This window comes from Ailuropoda melanoleuca, chromosome 2, assembly GCF_002007445.2.
Source record: "Ailuropoda melanoleuca isolate Jingjing chromosome 2, ASM200744v2, whole genome shotgun sequence".
Classification (NCBI taxonomy): Eukaryota; Metazoa; Chordata; class Mammalia; order Carnivora; family Ursidae; genus Ailuropoda; species Ailuropoda melanoleuca.
Genome location: NC_048219.1, coordinates 157,152,821 through 157,168,527, shown reverse-complemented (window position 1 = coordinate 157,168,527; position 15,707 = coordinate 157,152,821). Strand labels below are relative to the sequence as shown.

Here is a 15,707-nt window from a genome sequence, read left to right as displayed (position 1 = left end):
GGGAGGCCACCCAAGTGTCCATCCACGGATGAACGGATAAACTAAACGTGCTGTGTGCATCCAGTGCAACAGTACTCAGCCTTAAGAAATGAGGACACTGTGACACAGGCCACCAAATGGATGAAACCGGACGACATCACGCTAAGTGACACAAGCCAGTTGCCAAAAGGCAAACGCTGCATGAGTCCACTTGCGCGAGGTACTAGAGTCGTCAAATTCATAGCGACAGAAAGCAGAATGCTGGCTACGCGACAGAATGGGAAGCTGTAGTTTAACGAGCAGAGTTTCAGTTTGGGAAGATAAAAAAGTTCTGGAGAGGAACGATGATGATGGATGCACAACAGGGCGCGTGCACTCCGTGCCATGGAACGATGCACTTAAAAAAGGCTGAAATGCTGGGGCGCCTGGGTGGCTCAGTCGGTGAAGCGTCTGCCTTCAGCTCAGGTCATGATCCCAGGGTCCTGGGATCAAACCCACTTTGGGCTCCTTGCTCATCAGGGAGTCTGCTTCTCCAGATATTTCTGCCTGCCACTCCCCCTGACTGAGCTCGCGCTCTCTCTCTCTCTGGCAAATAAATAAATAAAATCTAAAAAAAAAAAAAAAAGCTAAAATGCTAAGTTTTATGTTAGCTATCTTTTACCACACGCACAGTAATTCCTTCTCAGAGATCAAGACTTCACAACCTGAGCCTGGCCTTCTCCCCAGTGTCCTCCCTGGTGGGCCTCCCAGCCAAGGCAACACACGCCACACACGAAGATGCCAAGGCCTCCGCCAGCTCCTTCGGCCAGGCCTTCGTGAACAGCGCTGAGGCTCTACACCAGGCCAAAGTACGCCTGCTTCCAAGGATGTGGAATTAGGGGGCGCCTGGGTGGCACAGCGGTTGGGCGTCTGCCTTCGGCTCAGGGTGTGATCCCGGCGTTATGGGATCGAGCCCCCACATCGGGCTCCTCCGCTGTGAGCCTGCTTCTTCCTCTCCCACTCCCCCTGCTATGTTCCCTCTCTCGCTGGCTGTCTCTATCTCTGTCAAATAAATAAATAAAATCTTTAAAAAAAAAAAAAAGGATGTGGAATTAGGACAGCAGCCATCGTCGGGTGCATGAGGAAGTCAACGAGCCTCCAGGGGACGGGGTGTCCCATTCAGGGGAGCCTCTGCCACACTCTGGGCTTCCTCGGAAGCTAATCCGAGAAGAGGAATGACACAAGTGCAGAGAGAAGCAGCCTGGGACCACGGGGGACAGACAGAAAAGCTGCTTTACGTGCTGAGAGTGGTTCTAGCAGTAGGTTCTCAAGAGGTTCGGCTAAGCTTCGTGCCTTAAATAAATGCTCCCCGACCTACACCAGAGCAAGCGGCCACGCCTCACAGGCATCACGTGCGGAGCAGCCAGCAGATGTCCTGCGCAGCGGTGCGTTTGCAGGTGTCCGCCTCCCTGGGGAAAGCTTGAGTGACCCCCCGGCCCCGGCTGGCACAGTGGCAGGCACACAGGGCTCTGGAGTGCACAGCAAAGGCATGAATGCACATCAGAGACACACAGGCTGCTCTTCCTGCCAAGACTGTTTCCGTCAACTCTGCCCTTCCCATCCAGGCCACGACAGACGTAGAATGAGCACAGAACTTCAACTGATGCACAGAAAATGTGAAAGACGGGACGGAAACCAAAGAGCAACACGGCTTCTCAGTACCTGCCAACCTAAAGGGCAAGTGGAAGGACAATTTTCTCAAGTAGCAAGGTTTTCAAAGAAGAGGAGAGTCGGGGGGAAGGGGCAGAGAACCACAGACGGTGCTTTGCAGGGCTCCCCGGGGTAAATGAGAAGGTGGGCCCCAGCATGCAGTTGTGAAAGGTCTCAGTGATGATGATTTGCACTCCTATCAAAACACTTCCTTACGGAAACTCACGTAAGGTGTTTCGCGTCACAGTGTTAACTACACAAAACACCGTTATCTGATTTCCCAATTCTTTATTCCACAGTTAAAGCCACTTCATCTTGAAGGTCCCCCCTTTTCTCTATAGCTTTTTGTTATGAACATTTAATGGATTGCTGGTAGGGCGGTTTTTGCTAGAATCTTGGATTAGGGGAGAAATGGGCCCAACTAATAGCAATTTCTATCTAGTAAGTTGTCTTGTGTTCAAACTCTGGGTAATACAATTAACATTAAATTATCAGACAACGATAAAATAGCATGATTTGGACAGGGACTGAAAACAACTATCCAGAAGCATATGGAAGCCCATAAGCCAGGAAGCCAGACTCTGATCCTAAAAAGCTCTGTGAAGGGGAGGGGCAATTAATTCAACATTCTGGTGATGTAAGAGTGAACACCCCAGGGGGTATCACCCCATAGGCAGAGTGGCCAGGAACCACCCAGTGTCAAAGTCAAGGTTTGTTTCCGTCTGGGTGTAAAAAGGCTGGCCTACCAACAAACACCACCAACCAGGAGCTCAGCTACCTTCAATCCTAGGAACTGGCCAGTTATTAAGGATTTGAAAGATAGCGTAGAACTTTACAATCCGTAAAATGACAGGTTAAAAACAAAGTTTTTTCCAACTGTGAAAATGGGGAGGATATTATCTAGACTAATTAGAAGGATTTTTGAGTCAAACAGGACAGTGGCTGCTATGGCAATGCTGAAGGTTTTGGATTACAAGCTACAAAGTATCTCTTCTGATGTCTGAGCAAAATGTGTTTGGATCCTAGGCAAGTCCTTCTCTTAGGAGAGAGAGAAATGGACCCAGGAGGTGTGGCACGACTGGTTTCTGGAAGAGGCAGGGCAAGGAGGAAGCTTTCCTGACTGCTCCATATGGTCTTTCACACCTATTCCATTACATGCACCCATCAATCTAATTCCGAAGTCAGCAAACTCTTTGCAACACACCCAGTTTTTTAAAGAGAAGCTTCACTTCCACACTGGGGAGAGTCATTTTCTACGGTAGTTTGGTAACAAGAGTTTACCATGCCTGAGAATTCCCTTTTGATCTGCCCCAATATGGTACAACACAGGCTTTGGATCACAGTCCTAGGTCCGAACCCAAGGGAATTAATTCACCTCTGGGATTTGAATTTCTGACCCAAAAACTCAGGGATGACAACATCCATTCCCCAGAGTTACTAGGCAGCCTGGCTAAGAAAGCAAAGCCCCTAAGAGGGCAGGATCTCACTGAATTCTAGTTCCCTCCCTTCCCCATGCCCATTTCTTCCAACCCTGAACAGCTCACCTACCGGCATGTGTATCCGAGGTTAATAACCTACAGAGTTGCCTCATTTGCAAAAGTCATACCATGGGGTTCAATACCCTGAGGAGCAAATGCAGCCAACATCACTGTCCCCAGCGTCATTGCCTGGAGGAAGCTCTGCAGACTCACGGCAGGAAAATGCCAAAGGGCAAGGCAACACCAGAGAATGCCATCCACCACTAAAACGGGGTCCGAAAGCCACCCCCCGCCCTTCCTCTCCACCCACCACCCACCCCCAACCTGGCACCCCTCACTGGCCAAAATCCTAGAAGGTCTAGAGTGGACAGCAAGCAGTCTGGCTTTAGGGGGAACCTATGGCCACACTATCTTACTCACACTGGGTCTTAGGAGAATTAATGAGCTAACGTCTGAAAAGTCCTATAAGTTCCTATGGGACAAGGTAGCCAAAAACCATAAACTTCTATTATGGCCAGAAACACAAACTCAGCTGCGCGTGGGATATGCTAATTACAACCCATAGACTTCTCAATGTGTTCCCTCAAGGTGGATAAAAAAATTCCAAGAAGCCGAATGTGTTTAGATTGGCAAACCTAAGGCCCCAGGACCCCTTAGGTGAACGTAAAAGTGCTCAAATGTAACTGACACACCTGACAGGTTGGATTTGTTCCTGGCCGGTGCACAGACACCAAGTAAGGCCAGAGAATATTAAACTGAATACAGCCAGCTGGGGAAAACCAACTTTCCTTCCAAATGAAGTGGCTTGTTAATCAGAGGGTCCAGATCCCATCCCACGTGCTAAGAGCCTCACCAAGTCATTCTGTCCCTTGCCCCCCTTGACCTGCTGACACTGCTTGTAGATTCGTTCTTTCTGTTCTCTTTATACTTGATCCTACCATCCCATCACTCAAGGTACTCCCTTATAATTAAAAGTCCAGTGCGTTGCACCTGGTGGGCATTCACATAAGATTTCCTGTACCCGTCAGTTTTGGGAGTCCCTATGGATTGGTTTTTTAAGACATCTGGCTGAACAAAGATGCTCACAAGAAAACAGACCAGGGTACACCACAGCAGACTTAAAAAGGTACCTTCCCATCATTCAGGCTCTTTTAAGGGACAGTGGAGGGAAATGTATTGAATTTAGTGCACTTGTTCTTTAGGGTAAGGAAGCAAGTTAGCTCTCAGGAAAACATCAGCTGTTGCCTTCTACAATTCACAGAGGTTAGAATGACTACTAGAGTGGCTCCAGAAAAAACACCCAGGAGATCCAAGTTATAGACTCAGCTCTACAGCTAGCTCAGAGTGAGACCTTGGGCACACTGCCAACACTGAGCCTCAGTTTCCCCACAAATGGGGAATACATCATCTCCTAAGATCCTGACCCAGTCTGTCATTACCGAGTCAACAAAAAATGCTCAAATCTGGGAAGACTGAGTCCCTTAATTTTTCAGTGAACATTCATCCTTGTCTGGTTATAAAGAATGTTAAAGACCAAGAATGCCAGTCCACAAGAATCTTTCTCAGTGACATTTACTCAGAGGTTCAGGAAAGTAGCTCTTTATTCTGACCTCACCAGCAAAAAAAATGTCCTAAGGGTCTAACCATACACAGCACTGAAGGAAATGCAAGGAGTCAACAGGATCTTCATAACCACAGGCATCAAGGCATGTGGGACTGTGTTCTGTTTACAACTATATGGCTAGCTGCAAAATGGCACTGGTGATTTTAATGAGTCCATCTAGTTATGAAAGCAAAAAGGGGTTTAAAGATTACAAAATTAAGAAACCTATATAGTAAAAGAAGAAAAATACACATTACTCAACACTGCATCTTCGGTAATGTCTCTGTACTTGTGGTTAAGAAAAAGGTTTTTAGAATAATAAAAATTCAGAAACTTCCTCAAGCCGTTATCGACTGAAACGAAATCTAATAAATAAACTATGTAATCAAAGGGAGAGATGTTTATACACTTACATTAGGATTTCATGAGTGTTTATTACTTGAGAATTGATCAAACAAAAATAGCTAAGATGTTTCCAAAAAAGACACTGATGATGTAAATTGAGAAGGCGGAACTACTTTGTCATTAAAAAAGAATTTTTAAAGAAAATAGCTACATTGCAGTGGGTTACTTTACCTAAGTTGATTAAAATCAACAATCAGAATTAGGAAGTATTTTCTGAGCCAAAGTTTTTCTAATTTTTCTCATGTTGGAAGCATTACTGAATTTAAAGTCAAATGCACCATAATACATACCTTAGATATCTCTAAGTACATTCTAAAGTATTTATGAAGAAGTAAAACATATAAGAAACAGCAAATCAACATATAAGCCATGCATAAATTAAAAAGTTTACTAACATTTGTTTACTAAATTTGAATTTATAAATGTTAACTAAATTTGAGTAACAGTTCTCATTTCCAAAAGTCCTGTAAGATATAGCAATTATTCATATATTTATATGAAGACACAAATATACAAACGCCCCCCCAACACACACACACACACACATACTTTTTTGCCTCTTTAATATAAGCACACACTTAACCTATAAAGCTACACAAAAATCAATTTTTAAAGTTAATCAGTTTGGCCATGTATAAAATAAATTTTCAATAAATTTTCCCAAGGGAAATTTGGGTAAGAAATAAGATATTCAATAGTGAACTATATTATATATGCCTGATTAAGAAAAATTCATTTCCCTCTACCAGTTATTTATCAAAATAAAAGATCTTCAAAATATCACATTATTATATTGTAAGTCATCAAATTAAAAGGCATAAGAACTTAAAATTCACAATCCACCCTTAATCATGTCTCTCAATAAGTAGGCAGGCAAGCAGATAGATAGATTAAAAGAAAACTACAGGGTTCTTTTTAAGCGACGTAATTGTAAGGTCCCCTAGTTTAGGAATTAAATAAAACTGCTTACCAACTTTTCACCTCCATTGTTTTTTCCACCGATTTAACTAGTACTTTAGCATTCTGTTCGTATGAAAGAAGAGACAAACATTCGTTGTGACAGGGAGAACACACTAAGTACAACAAATATTTTGCACAGAGATAAGAAGGGGAAAGTAGGTCAATATCCCTGGCCAGGAAGAAGCAGCTTGAGCTTCCATCCAGAACTGTATTCTGTGATTAACCGGGCTGGACTCTCTTCTCTCCGGGCTACTGCTCTGACCCATGCACCTGGGATACACAGACTCTGGGAGAAAGCAATTAGAGACATGTCTACTACTTCCCAGCCACTGGCAAGCTAACTGGGGAAAGAAGACACGTAAGAGCCGTATGCTCATAAGCAAGTGCTCACACAGGGCAGATGAGTCACCGCAGGTTTATGATTAGAGGAGGAGCTCTTACTACGGTGTAGGAGGATCAGACGAGGATGGCTGAAGAAGGGAAACTTGACCTTGACTTTCTGAGGATGAGCAACGTGTGGTTCAGCAGAGGAACTTTAAAGCAAGAAGAACAAACCATTCAGAAGACAGTGACTAGGCAGAAAGGCAGCAGAAGACAGCTGAGGCGGGACATGGTGGGCCGTGAAACTGGGAGGAAAGGTAAGCTGAGACAAAACAGAAAGTCCAAGCTAAGGAGCTTACAGCTGAGAATGTGGTGGGAATGGGTGGGGGAGGAGAGGGAAGAGTACCTACTGTATCTATGCTCCAGAGGGCCACAAGTGTGACTGAGAGTCACTGGTGACAGTATGATGGAAAATAAGATCGAAGATAGCCATTATAGATGATAGGGAATCATCAAAAATGTCGTGAGCAGCGATAGACAACAAAAAATGTAAAGGTTGTTTACTTAGTGGACAGTCTAAATTAGTTGTGAGAGAGCTAGAAGCAAGAAGCAAAACTGCTCTGTACAGTTGTTCAGTTTGTGCACTGCATAAAAAGCCAAGGGGGGAAGTGGGCACTGACATCAAGTGGAGCTCTGTGGGATAGTGTTTGTCCTGAAGGGTACGGTAAAGGTACCGTACTAGCTAGCAGTGGAGAAACCAGCTGAGGCACAAATCTAGAACTAGGGCAGAACTAATGGAAATGAAACAGGTGGGTAAGTGCAAGAGAAATAACAGATGACTCCATCATAAAAGGAAGAACACTAATTGATGGAGTGGGCAAGAGAGACAGGAGACTTTAAACTAGGCTCTCTCCTCCAAATGCATAAGGACTGACAGTCTGGCTGCTTGGTTTAAAGGAAAAAAAAAAAGTCAAAGTTGTAAGTCATTTAAAAAGATAAATACCAAAACATATTATTTTAAATTAAAACCTATCATCATACATTTATCTGCCCATGTTTTGCTGTAATGCTGAGGCGTTTTCTGTAGTACCCAGCGGTACTTTCTTGTATAAACCATCTTAAGGCATCTCCCTTTAAAAGGTCGAATTTCTTTAAAGAAATGGTGAGGCTGTAAAAACACCAGAGAAACAGCGTGGAGTAGACCACGTTACTCTGGACAAATGCTGGCTACTCCTCGGTGGGAAGCTTATCCCCCCACCTTGCTGAATGCGGGCACACAGTCTCACAGGCTTCCCTGCAGTCTCTCCCTCCACCCCAGGGGTCAGCAGGGCTCCAGAGGGGGCTGTTCCTTCACACTGTGTCCCAAGTAAGGACGAGGGCGACGTGGAGCAGAGCCTCGGCCTGGGGATTGCGGACGCACCGTGTGAGCGTAGATTATTGCTCTGAGCCACTAAGATTCCCAGCTTTTTACATAATCACAACGGAACCCACCTATCCTGAACGGCTGACAATATCAGCGGGAATACTCTCCTTTTAGGACTCCCCAGCTCCTTTTCGGTTACCTCAGCCACTCTAAAATCAGCTGCTACTCCTTTTTAGAACCTTACTTTTTATCAGGTGCTTTCCAAAACAGTCAAATTCAAATAAATTGTTGCAAAAACAATAATTATTTTTGCACATATATTTAAAATCCTTATATTAAATAGACTAATAAGTACAACTGGCATAAACAGGTTTGGGGAAAAGAAAACACAGGTGAGTCTGGATACGCACACATGTCCACTGGTGGGAACAGACACCCAAGAGCAGGGCGCCTGGGTGGCTCAGTCAGTTAAGGGTCTGCCTTTGGCCCAGGTCATGATCACCCTGGGATCAAGGCCAAGGAAGTTGGGCTCTCTGATCAGTGGGGAGTCTGCTTCTCCCTCTCCCTCTGCCCTTCCCCCCTGCTTGCGCTGTGCTCTCTCTCTCAGGCTCTCTCTCAAACAAATAAATAAAATCTTAAAAAAGAAAGAAAGAAACCCAAGAGCAGACTACAGGGTAGCCCTCTAGCTCTGACCGTTTAGTGTGTATGGGCATCAGTTGATGTATTTTGCAGAAAAAAAGAACACCAACTAATCCAGCAAGTCTGGAGGTTGCTAAGACCTCATACTATTTTCTAAAGCTGTGAGCCTACAAAATTATAAGTGAAGAGCACTATCGTATTACCAGGTTAAAAATCTGCCTGGTTTTTCAAAACTATATCCAACTGTCATATTTTTTTTTGTCCCAAATGTACAGTCAGAAGTGCTTAAGTCATTTAAGAAAGCACAAAAATAACACTTCAAACCCACAACCAGACATAGAGTCAAGAGTACAAGGTCACATGTCATTCCATAACCCGGCTCTTAAAGATAGAATAAACACATAAGTTACTATTAAAAACTAAATTTGAGTTTCATACTTTAAAATTACATACTGCTTTAAAATTGTCAACAGAGATAAATGTCCTCTCAAGGTTGCCCAGCAAAATCTGAGTGCTTCCATTTTAGGTGGTCAAATAGTAAATCTATCCATCATTTACATACTTTTAGAAATCTGATACTCGGCCTCTTCAATAAAAATAGGAACTTTTACGTAGAAATCATATTCATATATTTCAATAGACTATTGAGAGAAACACTGTGTAAACACATATATGCCAGAAACCTCAAAACAACCAACCACAGTTTAAGGAACATCCTTAGCAAGTCAACCCTGGCCCCTTCCCCAATATGCACGTGGAGGCTCCCTCCTCAGCATCAAAGAGGATAATCTGAACCTCTATAGCTTTAAAAACAAGCAAATAAAAAACCCTATATCTGGAGACACAAAGGCAGTAATACCATACCTGCCAAAATAATTCTGCCCTCGATCTACTGAGATGGCAACCCGCTCAGTCTTATTTTAACCAAGGCAGACCCTTGAAAAGAAAGAAACCCAAAACCAAACTCTAGGGAGAAAAACACTGATTTGTGAAATATGAGGTAAACTCAAATAGATAGTTTTCCTGAACCTTGACCTAAATCAACGTTCCCACTATTTTTTCTTTGACTGTGAGATAAGCAACCATGAGGACAGGATCACCAAATGGTTTAGTCTTCTCATCAAATAAAACATCAATCCATCCATCCATCAATCATCATCATCAAAATAAAACAAGAGTGAATCTGACACCTGGAAGGACAAATACGTTGCTACAGGGTGAGGAGTTGCCATTGAGGAGTTGAAGACAGAGGAACCTGACTTCAGGAAGAGAAGAAGGCCAAGACCCACACCCTGCAGGATGCGGACACCAAGGGGCCGGGAGGAGTTGAGGGTTGACACCGAAGGAACACAAGTCACAGAAGCCAAGAGACAAGTGTGACAAGGAGCAGATGATCAGCCATGTGGAGGATGGGGAGCACCGGGCAAGGAAGGAGACGGGGTTATCAGGCCTAGAAGCCATGTGTTAGGGGCCAAATTACATCCCCCTCCCAAATTCATATGTTGAGGCCCTAACCCCCAAACCTCAGAATGTGACTGTACTTGGAGATAGGGCCCTTAGACCTTAGAGAGGTGATTAAGTTAAAACTAGACCATTATTGTAGGCCCTTCCCCAATATGACTGGTGTCCCCATAAGAAGAGAAGACTGGGACACAAAGAACACAGATGGAGGGACAACCAGATGAGGACATAGACAGAAGGTGGTTGCCTGCAGGCCAAAGAGAGGCGTCGGAAGAAACTAAAGCTGCTGACACCTTATTCTTGGATTTCCAGCCTCCAGAACTGGGAGAAAATACATTTCTGTTGTTTACACTACCCAGTCTGTGGTATTTTGTCATGGTGGCGCTAGCAGACTAACAAACCATCCTATGACCCCTTCTGGCAACTGCCTACTTCCAGTCTCTTCCTCCAGTCAACCAAGGTTTCCGACAAGGCCTACCTGTGACACTTGCCACACGCCACTGAAACAGCTTCAGATAAAATGTCATCCCGTTTGTTGCCCACTGCACTCCTTAAAACTCTCTCCTGCCCTGGCTTCCACGGGGCCATTTCTTCCTGGCTGCCCACTTCCTACCTCCATCACTCTTTATTCTTAGTGGCCTCTCCTTCCTCTACTCATCACAAAACAATGTTCACCAGAGTTCTATCACCCACCTTCCTCTCCTCTCATTCCACCCTCCAGGCAATCTTAACATCTTCAACCAGATGCTGGCGATCCCTTCAATGGACCTCAGGCCCTGGCTTGTCCCTGAGCTCCAGGCCTTGTACTTCAGTGGTTGGCTGAGCCTCACTCACTGCCCTGAGGCCCCCTATCCCAAACAGAATCCATCCCCTTCAGGCCTGTGTGTATCAGCCATTCCCGGCCTCTCACAGGCCAGAAACTTGGGGAGCCCTCCCACATTCCAGCTATCAAAATATTCACAACAATGTTTCATCCAGTCAGCTTGTTTTCAATGTCTACTGTCAGAAAATAATTCGAAATATGGGAAAGGTCCCATGTACAAAAATGTTCATCACTGTATTATTTACAACAGCAAAATCGTGGAGGCAACCCAAATGCCCAACAGTAAGAAATGTTTGAGGATACTATGGTACTCAGTGGAATAATATACAACTATAAAATTTATTTCAAAAACTTGGCAGCAATACAGATCTTAAAACATACACATAAAAAGCATGGAAAGGAATATTCAGAAATGACCCTAGTTCCTCCATTTTCCAAACTTCCTGGAATGCTATTAGGACGATTGTCTAGTACAGAATGTCCAAATGAGAGTTCTAGCCATCTTGGACTTTCTGAATTGCTTGGCTGAAGGATAAATGGGAGGTTTACTACAGAGCTGCCTTCAGCTGTCATTCCACCTCCACGCTACATCTGTTGCGACATCCAATGCAAACTCCCATTAAATAAATTTCCCCTTAAATCCTACTACTTGTAGCCTCAGCATGAGATCCTGAAAAAACTGACTAATTCTTTCAAGAAATCCAACTGGACATATAAACAGCTGTATGACTGTGGAGTTCCCAACATCTGCCACGGTTATTAAGTGTTGTGATAAGAAAAGATCATCACACGCAAGCTGCTGCCAGGAGAGCAAATGTCAAGCTAGAAGCTGAATCACAGAAGATGAAGCCACCTCCATATCAAATGCCCGCCAGACCATCTGCCAGGTAAAGAGGCGCATCTTCTCCATCCAAAGAGGAGAGACGTTGACAACTATTCCACCCAAGAGTCTGTGAAACAGAAAACCGGTCGCCCCTAAGGACATCAATTGGTACATTTCCTTTAACATTTTACCTACACCTTTTTGTTTGCTTTCCACATTGGCGACAAAGGGCAAGTATTAAGATGGCGCTGACAGTTTCACCTTTATTTCTTTAACCCTCGCCCCCCATCCTTGGATGCCTCATACCAACGAACTCAACAAATTTCTCCTCCTACATTTTCCGTGTAAATGAAATGAAACAGGCAACAGCCACAAAAATCATGCCCGCACCTAGGAGTGTCTGTGCTAAAACCCGGTGTGCAGCACAGGTACATACATACGAATGGATGGATTCCTATGATGACTCCTGTTGAAAAAACAAATACGAACACCTACTTCTACCCATTCCCTACAGCTAGATTTTACTGCGATTGTACTAGACTTCCTTACAGCACAGAAAGAATGCTCATATTTATGTTACATTCAAATTAGGCATTTGTGGTTAGAAATGAAAAACATTACAAACTGTGAAATAAGGTATAGGAAGGCATCCCCTCATTTTTTTTTTTTTTTTTAAGATTTCATTTATTTATTTGACAGGGACAGCCAGCAGAGAGGGAACACAAGCAGGGGAAGTGAGAGGAAGAAGCAGGCTCTTAGCGGAGGAGCCCGATGTGGGGCTCGATCCCATAACGCCGGGATCACGCCCTGAGCCCAAGGCAGACGCCCAATGGCTACGCCACCCAGGTGCCCCCATCCCCTCATTTAAATCCCCTCAAATAGATTTCACATTCCACTGTGAAATGTCACTGAAATCAGCAATATTTCTCAAGGAAAACAGCTCTTCCAACTCAGGCCAGCCAATACTGCTGTCATATCCTCTTTGGAATCTGTGTCGGTGTTATTTTGAGGTACTTCTAGGATGCCACTGCTTCAGGATAAATGCCTGCAGATAAAACGAACATAGCAGGAAAGCCCATTTCTCCGCTCACAATTATACAAGAGAGCATGAAAGGAAAGCTGGAAAGCTCCCTGAACTTTTTAAAAAGTAATTAAAACCAAAAGGCTTCTGAGGAAATGTGTCAGATTTGGCAACGTTTTCTTTGTAAAAATGCACTTTGGTAATTTTCCAGAATTCTGTTCTTCCAGTTTGGAAACGCTTAAAAATTCTGACACATAATGAAATGGGAACAATACAGATCACCCTAAGCAAAATCTGGAATGAGATAAGGAAAAATTTAACTTCAGCATTTCCTCAATCTTCCCTTGCTCTCAGCCTCCCAACCCCCCAAGATGTCTGGTGCTTTTAGGAGGCACAGACCCCCCAGAGGTTAGGGAGTTAGTTAGCAAGTAAATCAATCAATCAATCAATTAAATATTTATAGGTGTGAGTCAACAAAAGGCAGCTCAACTTAGATTTTTAAGGGCAAAAAGTTATATTTCGTTTTACAATTAACAGTAAGAACTAAAATCTAAAATCTACTCTCTGAATTATAGAAGTGTATGCATCATTTCTGCATGACAGCAAGGAAAGGAGAAAGATGGGGGATTAAAAGGAACAATATTCAAGGGGGAAGGGGGTTACAGGAGCCCAAAAGAGAGCGAGTAACAGATGGCTGGGGGCCCACTCAGGGAGTGAAAGAAGGAACAAAAAAGGAAAATAATGACAGAAAAAGAAACAAAGAATAAAGGGTCCCACAAGGAGCAGCATCCCCCCACCCTCTAACGTTTTGGGAGAGCTCTACTAAGGACTTTTAATAAATGCCGTGGTTTTTCAGCAACAGTAAGCATAAATGGGAAAGTACTCCACCACCGCGTGTAAATGCGATCCGAGCAGGCAGAACCCAGGCGTCCCCCTCTTCCACCCCACTTCAGTGAACCACTGGGGCAACTGCCAGCCTGGCCTTTTCTCATAAGATTTTTATCATATTATTATTTGTACAGAAGTAACATAACCAGATTATAGAAAATGCATAAAATAAGGGGTAACAAACAGCAAGTCACCACAGTCTACTACACCAACACAACCACTGCTAACATTTTGGTTTATTTCTTTGCCATCTTTATTCCTACATATTCTTCCGGAGTAACCAGAGTCCCGTATCAAATAATAAATTATACGCACTGCTTGGATTCAAAAGGATCTGAATTTCTGGCCAGGAAGAGGAAGAACCCCAGGAATTCACCTTCAGGAATGACCAAGGAGTAGTAACTAACATTTACGAGGCGTGTTTGCAGACACTCTTCTAGACACGTACACGTGAGTGAACACATTGAATCCTTACCCCCAATAGAAGGCTCTCTTATGACCCGCATTTTGCAGATGAGAAAACAGAGGCATAATTGGACGAATTAAGCTACATGCCCCCAGTCAGGGACTACTAAGCAGAAGACTCAAGTCTCCAAACCAATACTTTGTGCAGAGCCGGGCTGTAGCCACTACACCACACTGCCTCCCACTGAGGCCTGTTTAAGAGAGAACCAGGCTCTGTCACGCTTGTCCCAGGTGCAAAGCCTCAATGACCAAAGAGCCGTTATTCCAGTGGAGGTGTGTGTAACTCACACCAGACCCCTCCACTACCCCAAAGCCTTCAGTGTGCATTTGAAGAAGGTGCCAGAGAGAGGGGGCAAGGTCTTAGCTATTGGAGGAGCCAAAGGTGACCCTGCTCAAGACCCTCCCAGTAAGGGCAGAAAGGGCTTCTCCAGACTCAGAGCAAGGCCCCAGTGTGAGCAGGATCCTCATGTGTCCAGCAGAAGCCAGTGCACGGGTAATGGCGGCACTCAGACTGGGGCGCTGGGAGGGTTCGGGGATGGAGGATGGACAGAAGCCCAGGTCAAGCCATATCACAGAAGTAGCTCTCTTAACTCGAGCAGTTTCATTTAAGGAGGAAGAGGACCATACTGATCAAAAATAAATATTTTCATGTCATCGTAATTTACACACTATGTAATACCACTATGATGATGATTTACTAAGAGGCAATAACTTAAGTCATTGATTACTAAAATTTCCATCAATCTAAACAGCAGAGCCCCATCTCAGGGCTTCTGAACTTGGTTTTCACTGCCTGGAAAGCTCTTCAGGCTTCTCTTCCTCCAGCACCAACTCATCCCCCAGGTGGCTACAAGAATGTCCGTGTCCTCAGACAGGCCCTCCCTGTATCTGCAATCTACCGCCGCTTCTTCCCACCCTCCTTATACTCACAGCCCCCATCCTTTTCCTTCACAGCAACCCATCACAATTCATAAAGATGTCACAAATACCCACGTGCATTTCTGCAATGTCTCTTGCCCCTCATACGCCATGAGAGCAGAAATCACATCTGCTCTATCACCATTAAAGACTCAGCACCTAGTATCGGCCACATACTAGGCACCCAAACACCTGATGAATGAATAAATCCATATAGTAAAGAACGAAAAAGTCACCTCCTTTTACTTCTTAAAGTATTATAGTAATTTATTTTTTAAAGGAACAGTTTTTTTAAATTTATTATTATTTTTTTTAGAAATCTCTATACCCAACATGGGGCTCGAACCCACAACCCTGAGATCAAGAGTCTCATGCTCTTCTGACTGAGCCAGCCAGGTGCTCCTACAGTAATTTTAAAAATAGAGTGAATTGTGACATTTGTATTACAGGTTGGTATTTTGTGCTCTATTAGATAAGCCACCCAACTTCAGACTCTAGAACAAACACAAGTTTAAATGTAAACTTGATCAGCCAAGAACCATCTATAAACAAATACAAAATCAACTCCATTCTTGTTCACCAGTCACACCAGTCAGAAATATGACATGCGATTCTCATGACCATTCACGATGACCACAAAAACCATAAAGCACCTGGGCACAAATTTAACGGAAGATATAAAAGAGTTTTACATGTAAAATTATAAAATTTCATTGAAGGACAAAAGACATAGAAAAAGAGAGAGGTACATCAGTTAGCAGATGGCAAACCATGAAGCCCCAGAGACGGCAATTCTCCCTGAATACTATCTAAATGCAATGCAACACCAATAACACAAAATTTAAACTCAAAAAACAAGCCACATGCTTGG

At 43.9% G+C, this 15,707-nt stretch overlaps 1 protein-coding gene across 4 annotated transcripts in view; it reads right to left on the bottom strand.

Moving 5' to 3' along the window:
* MYO1B (myosin IB) overlaps positions 1-15,707 on the bottom strand; it is a 174,364-nt gene that overhangs the window by 150,484 nt on the left and 8,173 nt on the right. Inside the window, exon 1 of one of the 4 annotated variants that reach the window (XM_034654880.1) lies at positions 6,125-6,240. The exons of the other annotated variants lie outside the window; for them this stretch is intronic. The gene's annotated coding sequence lies outside the window, so the exon portion shown is untranslated. Of the gene's footprint in view, positions 1-6,124; positions 6,241-15,707 lie in introns of those variants that run through there. 4 annotated transcript variants of the gene reach the window in all.